Source organism: Ornithorhynchus anatinus, chromosome 18 (assembly GCF_004115215.2).
Source record: "Ornithorhynchus anatinus isolate Pmale09 chromosome 18, mOrnAna1.pri.v4, whole genome shotgun sequence".
Classification (NCBI taxonomy): Eukaryota; Metazoa; Chordata; class Mammalia; order Monotremata; family Ornithorhynchidae; genus Ornithorhynchus; species Ornithorhynchus anatinus.
Genome location: NC_041745.1, coordinates 37,830,181 through 37,843,061, shown reverse-complemented (window position 1 = coordinate 37,843,061; position 12,881 = coordinate 37,830,181). Strand labels below are relative to the sequence as shown.

The 12,881-nt window shown below is 41.7% G+C and overlaps 1 long non-coding RNA gene across 1 annotated transcript; it reads left to right on the top strand.

Annotated features, from left to right (window-relative positions):
* The first annotated feature begins 959 nt into the window (after nucleotides 1-959).
* LOC114818208 lies at nucleotides 960-11,529 on the top strand. The gene is made up of 6 exons (XR_003766045.2): nucleotides 960-1,680; nucleotides 3,854-3,898; nucleotides 9,462-9,581; nucleotides 10,050-10,062; nucleotides 10,152-10,284; nucleotides 11,451-11,529. It is a non-coding gene; the product is annotated as an uncharacterized LOC114818208 (long non-coding RNA).
* The last annotated feature ends 1,352 nt before the right edge of the window (nucleotides 11,530-12,881 follow it).

Here is a 12,881-nt window from a genome sequence, read left to right as displayed (position 1 = left end):
TATTATTACTATTGTAGTTTCTCTCAGCATTCATGACTTTCAAATGGTTTCTCCAGTTTCCCGCTCTTTCCCTCCTCCCAACTCTCGGGTGCTACTCCCCACCCTCCGCATCCCCAGGTCGGCCAACTTTTTAAATAGACGCTGTTTCAAACCAAAGAGAGATGTGAATGAAACTATTTGGTAGTTCTTTGGCCTGGTCTCCAGGAGGCAAGGTTGAACCGCCAAGATTTTCCTGGTGTTAAAGGTGAGGTAGGATGGGAACCTGACCCATCTCAGCCGGCTTTTGTTCAAAATCCTCCCCTCGGGGTAGCAGAACCAAATGTTTTCAAACAAGGGTGGGAATCTTGTTAAGACTCTACTGCCCACCGCTGCCTGCCCCAATTCATTCCCTGCCAAAATATTTCTCTGCTAGGACGTAAGCACAGACTCCAGTGTAGTAAACAGCTGGAGAAAGGGTCAGGTAACAGGGCAGTTCTTAGTTCAACCTTCTCAGCCTTCCAACAGCTTCCTCTCCGGAGACTCCAGACATTAATCATCATTAGAAACTGGAGTCTGGGTCATACTTACCTTTCCATTAACGCTAATAACAGCAATAAACACTGAATTTTAACATAACCATCTGTATCTGTAAGGGAGGTAACAACAGAGATTTGTTCATTAAAAACAGTTCTGCTTTCTAGTCCTAGAGTTCAGAACTCCTTAGATGTTTGCAGCAAATGAATCGGTGATTTTGTTCAAATTTGAACCAATACCACTTTTGGTAAAAAGTTTGCTCCAGGGTAGCCCCAGGGCTAGTGTATTTTGATGAAGAAAATGGCCTCAGGATGTATGTGGGTAGGTAGGACAGAGATTATTAGCTCAGGGAGGAAATGGTTGACACATTTGTCAGAGCAAGTCCCCGACAGGAAACGAGAGGATCAGCACTGATGATGATGGGAAGTGACATTTTCAAGCCTCCTGCTGGATTGGCTCACCGATGGGAAGATCTGGGCTACCTCGGACAGGCTGTGGCACCAGGCCCTGCCCTGTCAAAGCGGGAGGCAGCCAGCTCTCCTCAAAGGTATTTGCTTCTTCAGAGCTGAGACTGAGGTGCTGATCCATCCACTGGGCTCCTACTATCCTGATTTTACCCTCCAAAGAAATAGGAGGCATATAAATCTTGTGCCTTACGATCCACTCCAGTACTGACCAACAGAGGTTTCAATGAGCTACTGGCAAGCTCCAATTAGAGGGAAATTTGGACTCAATGAGTCCGTTGTGGGTACGATTAGTTGTGTGAGCAGCCTTTGTGCCTGCAGGTTTCTGTGGTTGCAGAATTAAGTATGCACAAAGGAAGACCACCCTTTGAAATTTAGGCCTCACAGGATAACCGACTGTGTGCTGACTCGCGTTCATAAAGGGCAGCTTTCTCCTCACACAGCAAGTACAATCCAGCTTTATAATAGGGTGTTTTATATTCTACTGTTTGGAAAAGGTTGGAAATAGAATGCCTGTTCCTTCTAATTCCCCAGGTTTTGGGTGGGGGGTAGTGAAGAAATATTTTCTTATGAGTTGTTTGAAGCCAGTCACTCGTTCATTCAGGGGCTGATTAGCCAGTTTCTGAATTATCTGTGTGTTGCTATTGTTTCTCCTCTATGTCAGTCCTGGGGATATGCGCTCCGTGACCTCCACCATCAGGCGGTAGGCACCACCCAAATTTAATTTACTCTCTTGCTACCCAACAAAGTAAATATTTGTTTTATGTATGTATTTTCTCAGTGTTTGATCTATATTTTGTCCATCCATTTAGCACCTGCCCACAGTGGTGATAATCATAGTATTTGTAAAGCTCCCACTATGTGCCAAGCACTGTACTGAGCACTGAGATAGATGCATGACAGTCAGGCAGACTCAGTCCCTGTCCCACGGGAGGTTCCCAGTCTAAGAAGGGAGAACAATTATAAAAATAATAGTAATGGTACTTGTTAGGCACTTACTATGTGCCAAGCTCTGTTCTAAGCACTGAGGTAGATACAAGGTAGTCAGGTTGGACACAGTCCCTGTACAACATAGGGCTCACAGTTTTAATCCCCATTTTACAGATGAGGTAACTGAGGCCCAAAGAAGTGAGTTGCCCAAGGTCACACAGCAGATGCATGGCAGAACCAGGATTAGAACCCATGACCTTCTGACTCCCAGGCCCGTGCTCTATCAACTAAGCCATGCTGCTTCCATGTAGCAAAGTATATGCCAACTTTTAGACAAAGAATGAAAAATACTTTCATTATTATTTTGGGTTCACGTGTATGCTTGTTCGGTAATTCTGAAGGCTTAGTCCCCTTCCTAAAGGAATAATATCATCAGTAATAACCACTGAGTTCTTGCCACTAAACCTTTACCTGATGGCTAGTGTGTCCTGTGCAAGCGTTACCTTGTGAGGGTTTGTTTATCTGCGGGCAGGGATCTATTTTGTCTATTGGACTCTCCCAATCAGTCGATTGTTGGTATTTATTGAACACTTACCGTGTTCGGAGCACTATCCTGTATGTTTGGAAGAGTACAGAAGAGTAGGTAGATATGATTTTTGCCCACAAGGAGCTTACTGACTAACTGGAGGAGTTTCCGGACTAGGGGGAGCTTACACATACTTGATAGTGATAGCGTGCTCGGCAGAGTAAGTCCTCGATAAAAACTCTGATTGAATTTTAACATTCACTCCAGTGACTGCCACTTTGTTTCTAAATCCAAATCAAGACCTCCTTTTGGTTGCCATAACTCCTTGTCAACTGAGTCTTCCCACATCCCACACATCCTTCCGCACCCTGTCTACTTTGGTTTTCCAGTCACAGCCTCCGCCGTGCACTTTCTTTGACTCTCACCGTTTGACGTTGTTCTTTGGCTTCTGTTGGGTGCCCATCTGGAGTACTCCTCCTCTTTCTCTCCCCAAACCACTGAGTTGTTTATTCCTTCTTTCCAAATCTTACCTCAAAACTTTCCATTTTACTCTCCTCTATAATTATGGCTAAACTCTGCCCACCTTCCACTGGTCTCTGGATCCTTCTCATCTTCCTGACTCTCTAAGAGATTCTCGGCATTGAAAGTAAAGCTCTTTTTTTTGCTGCTTTTTTTGCTTTGTTTGGTATTACCTGGAACCATCTTTGTCAAGGATTTGCCTAATATTGTAATAATAATGATGGTGATAGCATTTGTTAAGTGCTTACTGTGTGCCAGGCACTGCTCTAAGCACTGGGTAGATACAAGAATAGTGCTGGGGTAGATGCAAGATAATAATAATAATAATGTTGGTATTTGTTAAGTGCTTACTACGTGCAGATATTCTCGGCTTCCATTGTATGGAAAGATAAAATACTTGTGATGGAAGGTGCTCTTTGGAAAGTGAATAGAACTGAATTTCAAGATTATTGATGCTGAAGTAAGGGATTCAAATATATATTTTTCTACATTTTTGTGTGTGCAATGATTTATTCGAATAAATACAATTGACTGATTGAAGTGTATATTTGAATAACTTATTCCATTCATTCAATGGCATTTATTAAGTGCTTACTGTGTGCAGAGCACTGTGCTAATCACTTGGGAAAGTACGATACAACAATAAAGAATGGCAATTCCTGCCCACAAGAGCTCACAGTTTACCCCACACATATGCAATTCACTGGGTTTTCATCTCCAGATTAATTGGTGGTGATTAATGATGACATAGCCTCTCCTTAAACTGGAATCTTTGCTAGTTGATAAGATTAGAATAGATTTTTCAAGCCATGCCGTTATCTCTCACATTCAGATGCCAGATTCTAAATCAATGCAGAAAAGCCTTCTTATATTTTCACATGAAATGTTCTTCTGTCTTTAGGAACACCAGGAGGCTGGGCTGGTGGGAATGGTGAAATAACAACAGGTGATTGCCGGAACTAGGGATCATTGTTTTCTTCTCCACCAAATTGGTAATTGTGCAAATGATCCGAAGTGCACTAGCTATGGAATTTTCAGACCAGCTATCAAATTCCACCTGGAATATTTCCTATTTTTATCTGCCATGTTCATCATTAACTTTTTAAAAAGGGGCTTTGTTCAGACTGGTTTAATCCTGTACTTCTGCTCCAGACTAGGCCCGCACAATCACACCCCATCCGGGTAGACGTCCTACTGAAATACTCACTAAGCTTTTCATTCCGATGTAGATCAAAATGCCCTTCTCCTCCGTCCTTGGGATGAAAATATTTCTTCAGAGTTCTGAAAACTGCCTCCTAATTACCCCACTTGGACGCTGAACAGCCGACTATCTTTGATCTGTCACGTAACCCGTGTGTCAGCAGACCAAAATGGTTTTATACCAGCTGAATGAGAGGTGCTGAGTAGCTTCATGGTTAATTGATTAAAAAGTTCCAAAGGTGTATGATCAAAGAGCAACCTGCCAGTTTTATGTCCCTCTGGACGACCGTCAGCCCACTGCTTTGACAAGGCTGACCTTGGGTAGGGAAGAAATAGGCTTTTAAATTTTTTTTTTTTTTTTGCTTTACACTGAGACACTGTTTTTATTTATCTGCACTCCACCACCGACCGCACACTGGAGGGAGAGTATGACCCCTGTGCACCCGAGACTTATGACAGGTTGTACTTTGTTTCCCACAGAGTTAGTGTTATATCCATTTGGGATCCTTCACACTTGGGGCAGAACCCAGTTCGGGGTTTGACACTGTCGAGCTCTCTGCCAAACCCCAGTGAAACACACTCCATAATGTTACTGGAAGGCAACACCACATTTGTTTTTAACAACAAGGTCAAGGAAAAGGCAGCAAAGTACGGAGTGAGGTTCTGGAGGACCTGAGAGTTAAGAAAGTCAGCTGAGCCAAGAGGGAGAGCTGGGTAAAGAGTTATTGCTCCAGAGAGTTTGGCGAAAAGCTTAGATTTCAACTGAAAGGCCTGAGGAAAAAACAGCGCCTGAGGACTTGGGAAACCAGGGTGAACATGGAGGAGGGAGATAATTTCCTGAAATAGGACAGTGTCTTTCACTTCTTTCGGGCAAAGTAGAACTAAAATACAACTCAAAGAAGTGAGGTGTTGGAGGAGAGAAGATGAATTCTAGGGGGGCCTACACGGAGCCCTCATTGTTGAGTCTGTAAGGAATCCATCCTGGTCCTTGTTTCCTGAGAGGAGAGACACTGGCCTGCAGGGATGTTGGCCCCAGGGATTGCTGAGAATTCAGTCCTGCACTCCATGGAAACCACCTCATTTGAGGTAACACACCATTTGTGTGTTCACTTTTGAGAGTGAGGGCGAAAGGGGCCGGGGACTTTAAAGAGGGTGAGGCTAGGAGAGGACGCGCTTCAAAGAACTCACAGGCCAGGGAGTCACCATTTCAGATCTTTTCAGGCACGACTAGAAACTCACGGGTCTTTTCAGACATTTGGGTATGAGGAAACCAGAGTTTTGGGTATGAGGTGTTGAGCTCAAATAAAAGAAGCAGAGAGAAGAAGAGAATTCGACTCTAAACATAGTCTTACTTGGCTGGTCTTTGGATGGAAACCACAAATATCAATGTTTGATTTGGTTTCTCTCTCCCTTGTCCTTTCTGCCCTTAGATAGTGAGGCTCAGTGCGATAAGACTGTGTCTTATCTGATTGTATTGTTTGATGATGATGGCATTTGTTAAGCGCTTACTATGTGCGTTCTACCTTGAGGCTTAGTTAAGCCCTTACCAAATGCCACAGTGAATTTTTATTATTGTTATTGTTGTGGCTGCTTGAGTCCTGGAAATTGCTTTTGTTATAAATTAAGCACTAGCTAGCTAGTTGGAATCTCAGGTTGGGTCCACACCAACAAGGAGATATAGAGAGTTGTGGAAATAATCATGTCCCAGAACCTTCTCTTGGAAGAAAAAGAGAATTGTCCAGAGTAATCATTTATGTTGATGAAAATCAAAGGATTCCCTGCTTTACGTCCCCGAAATAGAATTTTTTTGTTCATGTGCTTTGGAAGTGGCTTGGAATCTGTTGAGCCATAGGCTTTTCTTGCCAATAAGGACCAGGGAGGTAGCCCTCTCCTGTCATAGATCAGCTGCTGAGATCCTTGGGGTGACTTGCACGTCTCAGATTCATTCATCATTTTAGCGAGCATCTTCAGAGGGTCCCCTGGTGATTTACATGCTCGAGATAAAATACGATGCTTTTCATGACGTTGTCATTTTGGCTCGCTGATTAGGATGCTTTTAGGGACTGGATTTTTAAAATTTAAATGATGGACAGCTCCCAGACAGATTCTAGTGTAGTTGTCATGGAAAGAAGATATAGGTGTGTTTTCTTAAGTACCCCAGCTATGCAGCTTAGCAACAGGAAAATCTTTTCCTCTAGAATTAACCTCTTCAACTTATTCCTCTGGAATTGGAACAGGATCCCCATCATAGTTACTATTTAACTCTCTGAATATAGTGGTAGTGATGGTATTTATGGGTGCTGAGATTTGTGCTGAGCACTGTTTTAAGCTCAGGAATGAATAAAAAATAAGACCTGTCCCACAGAGGCTCACAATCTAGAGTGGGGAGTCACGCTTAGAAAAGGGAAGAAAAGTGAGCCACTTAAAATCCAAGAAGGAATAGCAAGAGACATAGAAAGACAATGAACAGATTAACAGTCCTCGGAGGGGGCATACCTGATGTACTCCAGGTCTATATGGGTCTATCAGGTTCATTTCTGCTAGAAATTAGCAAGGGTCATCCCAAAAAAGGTGACAGGTTACAATCTCAGGAAACAGAAATTGCGGCGGGAGAAATAGACACCTCTTTCCCTCTAGCCACTGCTAAAGTATAGTCTTGGAGTCTAAACCCTGCTATGTGAATCATCCCTGTGCTGTTCTAAGCTTTCTACTGCTTCTCAGTCAGGGAATTGGATCTGACCAATAGAATTTCATGTGTTCATGTGTTTTACAGAGTTTGTGCAGTTAGAGAATGGGGAATTTGAATACAGGAGAGTTGAGAGAGGAGAGAGAGAGAGAAATGAAGAAGAAGAAAAAGAAAAGAAATAGGTAGTTTTTATGTTGATGGTTGAGAAATATTTCTTGTGCTGACAAGTCCACAGGTATGCTGGGGATGTTCAATTCTTCATACTCCCATTTTTGATTGGACCTCAGACTCATTTGTCCAGCTTTGAAGTTCAGGTACACAAAGAACAGATCAGTCTAAATCGTCAGAAAAACATATATTAACATAAAGAGTTCAGTGAAGCCATACTCCCCTTACCTTTTAATTTGCGTGGTTTTTTGACTCATCTTATTTCCTGTTAGCAATTTGAAAGTATGCAAATAAAACTCTTAGTAGCCTCGTAGCTATTTACAAAAAAAAAAAAATATTTTATTCCTGTTTAGCACACCTTCTCATTGTCAGACTGAACTTCCCAAGGTGATGATAAAAAACCAGTACCAAAAAATAGAAAAGTAACTCGGGGAGAGAAAGCAATGCAAAAAGGACAGTTACTCAGCGCCATCAAGTGGATAAAATACAAAATTGGCCCTGAATCCTGAACTCTAAAACTTCTGGGAGAGAAAAAAAAAATGGTTGGAAAATCTCCTATATTTGAATCCCATTGCTAAATCCCATTTTATCTTTTTAATTGCTAAAAAAAAATGGTTGGGTGCTTGTTCATTTTTTTTTCTATAAGCCATCTCTCAAACACTTAGGCATTTGCTCCATCCTCAAAAGTACTTTGTTTTTTACAGTTGCAACCCAAGCGTACCACTTTCTGGAGAATTTATAAACAACAACAACAAAAACTTCACTTGAATTAGCCTTAGTGGAACCCAGATATATTTTTGTAATTGGAAAAAATATACTTAAACCGGCATAGAATCACTTTTGGGCAAACATTAAATGCTTCTTAAAATTTAAAAGAAGTGTTACTTGATGTTTGAGAAAACAAGTGTATATGGATATATTAGCCTCTAGTTTATATAAGAATCAAATTATTTCTATTTTGAACTCAGTACTTTGTGCTGTATTCTAAACATATAACACTGCCCTTATCTTTTAATTTCAATGTTATTATTAAGAACAACGAGGGAAGTAAGTGCTTACTATGTGTTAAGCTCAGGGCTAGATTCAAGGTTATGAGATCCGATATAATACCTATCTCGCAAGAAATTCGTAATCCATCTTATCCCCATTTTACAGATGAAGAAAGAACCTTGAGGCCCAGAGAATTTGAGTGATTGCCCAGGGTCACACAGCGGGTGAGATGAGATTGAAACTCAGCCTTCTGACTCCATCCTGTGCTCTTTCCAGTCCACATTGCCTTCCCGTTAGGTCGCTGTTATTCCCCTGATGCAGGGATCACTCTGCCTTCTGTTTCTGATCTATTCACCCAAGGGCTTAGAATAATGCCCTGTATAGAATAAGTGCTCAGAAAATGTCACTGACAGATTTAGTGAAAATATTCCAACTCTCCCCTTTGAGGCGAGAGTAAAGTGGCAGAAGTAAACTGGTCTAACATTTGCAGCGCTAGGCTATTTTCTAAAGCTGGCTAAGCATGGAACATTTAATCTTTCCAATTTGTTTGCCTATTGATAACTCCTTCAAGTTATATAGAAGTGTAAAAATAACTGTAATGATTTCTAGTTAATTGTAGCATTTAATAGAATTTAGTGACCATGCCCTAATCATGACATTGAAAAGCACATCATTATTTCGTTCATGAGGTAAAAAATAACGGTCACAGTCAGGCATAGACCTTAAGTTAGTGATTATTAATCGTTCCCTTAATAACTCTTAAAATCGATAGCATATGAAAGTCAGTCGTATTTGTAATAATAATAATGTTGGTATTTGTTAAGCGCTCACTATGTGCAGAGCACTGTTCGAAGCTCTGGGGTAGACACGGGAATCAGGTTGTCCCATGTGGGGCTCACAGTCTTAATCCCCATTTTACAGATCTGAGGCACAGAAAAGTTAAGTGACTTGCCCACAGTCACACAGCTGACAAGTGGCAGAGTGAGGATTCAAACCCATGACCTCTGACTCCAAAGCCCATGCTCTTTCCACTGAGCCATGCTGCACTTACTATCTGCCCAGCCTTCTACTAAATGCTGGGGAGAGTACTATATAACAGGCACATTCCCTGCCCACTGGAAGCTTACAGTCTAGAGGGGGAGATGGACATCGATATAAATAAGTAAAATTACAGATATGCACATAAGTGCAGTGGGGCTGGGAGGTGGGGGTGGGGGTGGATAAAGTCATTAGTGGATACAAGTATAGCTTATGGCTGATGAGTTCTGGTGAGAAGGTATTTTCACTCATATGTTTGCTTCAATAAACCTCTTCCTCAGAGGTTAGAGATGATGCAAGTTTTCTTTTGTTTTTCCAGTCCAGGTCAGCAATGGCTCCGAGATGGTTGACCCTTCTGAACCCCTCACTGAGATTCTGAATGATCTTTCTGACATATAAAACTTACACATGCATTTGTTTTTGCAAGGCAAAGGAAGCAGCAGTTAATTCCAAGGATCCAGAAATCACCCCACTCATTGCAATTTCCCCAAGTTATACCGGGAACACTCGGAAGCATCATTATGGAACATCAAAAATCTCTTCTGGGGTAAGATGATTGAAAATGATTTAAAATCCAATTCTAGCTTGGGTCCTCAGATTCCTTTGATCATCTCAGGAGAAATGAAGCTGATAGTTTTGACTGGAACTAGGAAAGGAGGAGATATTCAAGCAGAGACATGTGACGAGACAACGCAGAGATGATTCCTTTCAGCTTCATCCTTCTTTGATTATTTAGAAAAAGTTAAATCCCTTAGGATATTCAAGGACAACTTCCAAGAAGTGATGCACTAGAATAAATTGGTAGTTAAGAAACAACTCCAAAGCTTTAGTCGTAATGGAACCTTGGGTGAAGAGGTTGTGTCTACTTCTATTGAATTCTCTTAAGTGCATAGTACAGTACTCTGCACATAGTAAACCATCAAAAAAAAAACCATTTGTTGATTGGAAAGAGATGAACTGTCTGCTTTTTGTCTTTATTTTTTCAACAAGTATTCTGATTTTGTACCCACTCTAGGTTGAACTCAAAGGTGACCTCATTTCTACCTAAAAATATCCTTTTCATGTGCCACTCTGCATCAAAAGAGCCTTGTGTATAACCAAAGACTACTATCCACAGGTCAGAGCCATAAGCTTTATCCGAGTGCATTTACCTGAGCAGTATCCTGTCCAAAGACACACTGATTGCCAAAGAAGTGGATTACCGATTCCAGTGGGCCAACAAACCTTTCAGTGAGGATGGAATACAGAAGGTGCCAAAATGACTTGTAACTCCAAATCTTATTAACAGTCCTCAGAGTAGAAATGCTGTCCAACATGCTAAATGCAAACCTGACTTCTGGCTTCCTTAGCGGCCTTGTTAAGGTTCTTATAGTTATGTGAAGGATTTCTAACATTATCCTGGAACTCCGCAATTTAGCTTCCACTCACAAGTCTCCCTGGGCAGAACAAAGACAGCATTCTATCCCTAAAATGCTCACTCTGTCTCATTTGCTTTACAGTTCCCCATAAGGCGGCTCTCTGAGTATCCTGCTAAAGTTCATTCTCCTCACATATTCCACCCAACTCAGTTGTTTTGCAATGGGCATAGAAGAGATGAGTCTGGGTGTCAGAGGACCTGAGTTCTAGTCCTAGCTCCGCCGCTTGTCTCCTCTGTGCCCTGGGGCAAGTCATTTTTCTGAATGCCTCAGCTCCCTTATCTGCAGAATGGGCTTTCAATACCTTTCTCCCTCCTACTTAGACTCTGTGCCCCATATGAAGCCTGTTAATCTGAGCGGCTCAGTGGAAAGAGCCCGGGCTTGGGAGTCAGAGGGCACGGGTTCGAATCCTAGCTCTGCCACTTGGCAGCTGTGTGACTGTGGGCAAGTCACTTCCCTTCTCTGGGCCTCAGTTCCCTCATCGGTAAAATGGGGATTGACTGTGAGCCTCATGTGGGAAAACCTGATTACCCTGTATACTCCAGCGCTTAGAGCAGTGCTCTGCACATAGTAAGCGCTTAACAAATACCAACATTATTATTATTATATCTATCCCAGCATTTAGAAATCTGCTTGAACATAGCGCTTAACAGGTACCACAAATTATTATTATGATTTATTCAATCTTATTTACTGGTGCTTAGTATGAGCAAAGCACTCTTACTAAGTGCTTAATGATGATGGCTCTTATTATTCTTGTCCTCATCAGCGTCATTAATGCTATGAAACTGCTTTTGTTTTAGGATTGCATTGTTTGTGATCCTGTCTTGATATTAGTAGACACACTCTCTGCCCTCAAGAAGCTTACAGACTTGCCATGGTATTCAGTCAACAATATTTTTCGGTAGCTAACTGAGGAATATGCTGGCAATGAAGAGCACTGAGGTGCCTCCCTTTGCAACTTCAATAGATTATTTCTGTTTCATTTTGTTGTTTGATAGTCGATCTTCATATTCACCCTGAACGGGAAACTTTCGACAGTTCGGCTGCTAGAAGAGGATGAACAGGAATAGAGAGCAAGTAGTTTGGTTTATTTTTTTTTTTAGATCCAAAATGATCACTCACTGGATCTTCATGGTTGCATTTTTATAACTTAAAGCCTTGCACACTTATATTTTTTGGGCCAGGCTAGCTCACCGGGCTCCTGGGAGAATCCAGGTGGGTGGGTGGGTGCTGACTTGAACCGTTCTAAGATATTGAAGTTCTAAACAGCTCCTTGTATATTTAGTTAAGGAAAAGAGCTGCTTGGAGCCAGTCAGGAGAGCAGTGGATGGTACCTACGAGCCTCCTCTCCTCAGACCTCCAACCCTTATCAATAATGGATTTCTGAACCAATATAGACCCATAGGCTTTTCGTTTGAAATCAGTCGATAACATTTATCGAGCACTTACCGTGTGCAGAGCACCGCACTACGCTTGGGACAGTAGAGAGTTGGAAGAACGTACCCTGTCCACAAGGAGCTTATGGTCTAAATGAACACCTCCTCTCTCCCCCGACACACCCACACAAGACCCTCTAGACTGTAAGTTCTTTGTGGGCAGGGAATGAGTCTATCAACTCTGTTATTTTGTTTTGCATTGTATTCTCCCAAGTTCTTAGTACGGTGCTCTGCACACAGTAAGCGCTCAATAAAACAATGATTGATTGACCTTAAAAATGGTCAAGGTACTTTTTCATCTGCCCTTAGGAAACGCCTACCGGGGAACTGTCATGTGTGGTTATGCAAACTTAATCGGGTCTCTTTAGTGAAGGAAAAACTAGACTGCAGGTTATTAACTCTAATTTCTAGGAAATTGTTGTGAGAAACAAAAATCCCTCTGGTGTTCTGTAGGAAGTTGAGAAATGCAACGTTCATATGGCTCGTGCTAATTTCTGCCATTAATATTTCATGAAAGCACAGCAAAGTGGTGTGAAATGTGGAGCCCATTATCCTCCTCTAAGGATGCCTGTATTTCGTAAGTAAGTCTCTTTGTAAGCCTGTGTACTGTCTTTGACCTCTGCTAGAAAAGACTGTAAAATTACCGAGCATATGTTTGGATTGCCGGTGTTTGACTTTTTGAAATAGTGAACACTATTGCCTCTTGACTTATTTTTTTGGTAATAATATCTTTACGGGCATTTCCTAACCTTCAGTTCCTGCCATCCTCACTGTATCTTGCAAGACGAATGCCATTCGTAACCCAAAATGTTATACGGCATATCAAATGGATTTAGATTATATGGTATAACTTTTGCTTCCTTTCCCGCTAACTGGTGTTGCCTAACCTTATAATTAAATGGAAAAGGTTCCCAGTGGTTTGGAGTGTTCCACAGTTAGGCTGCACAATTATAAACCTCTCCTAGGAGACAATCCACTTTTACCAGAAGAGAT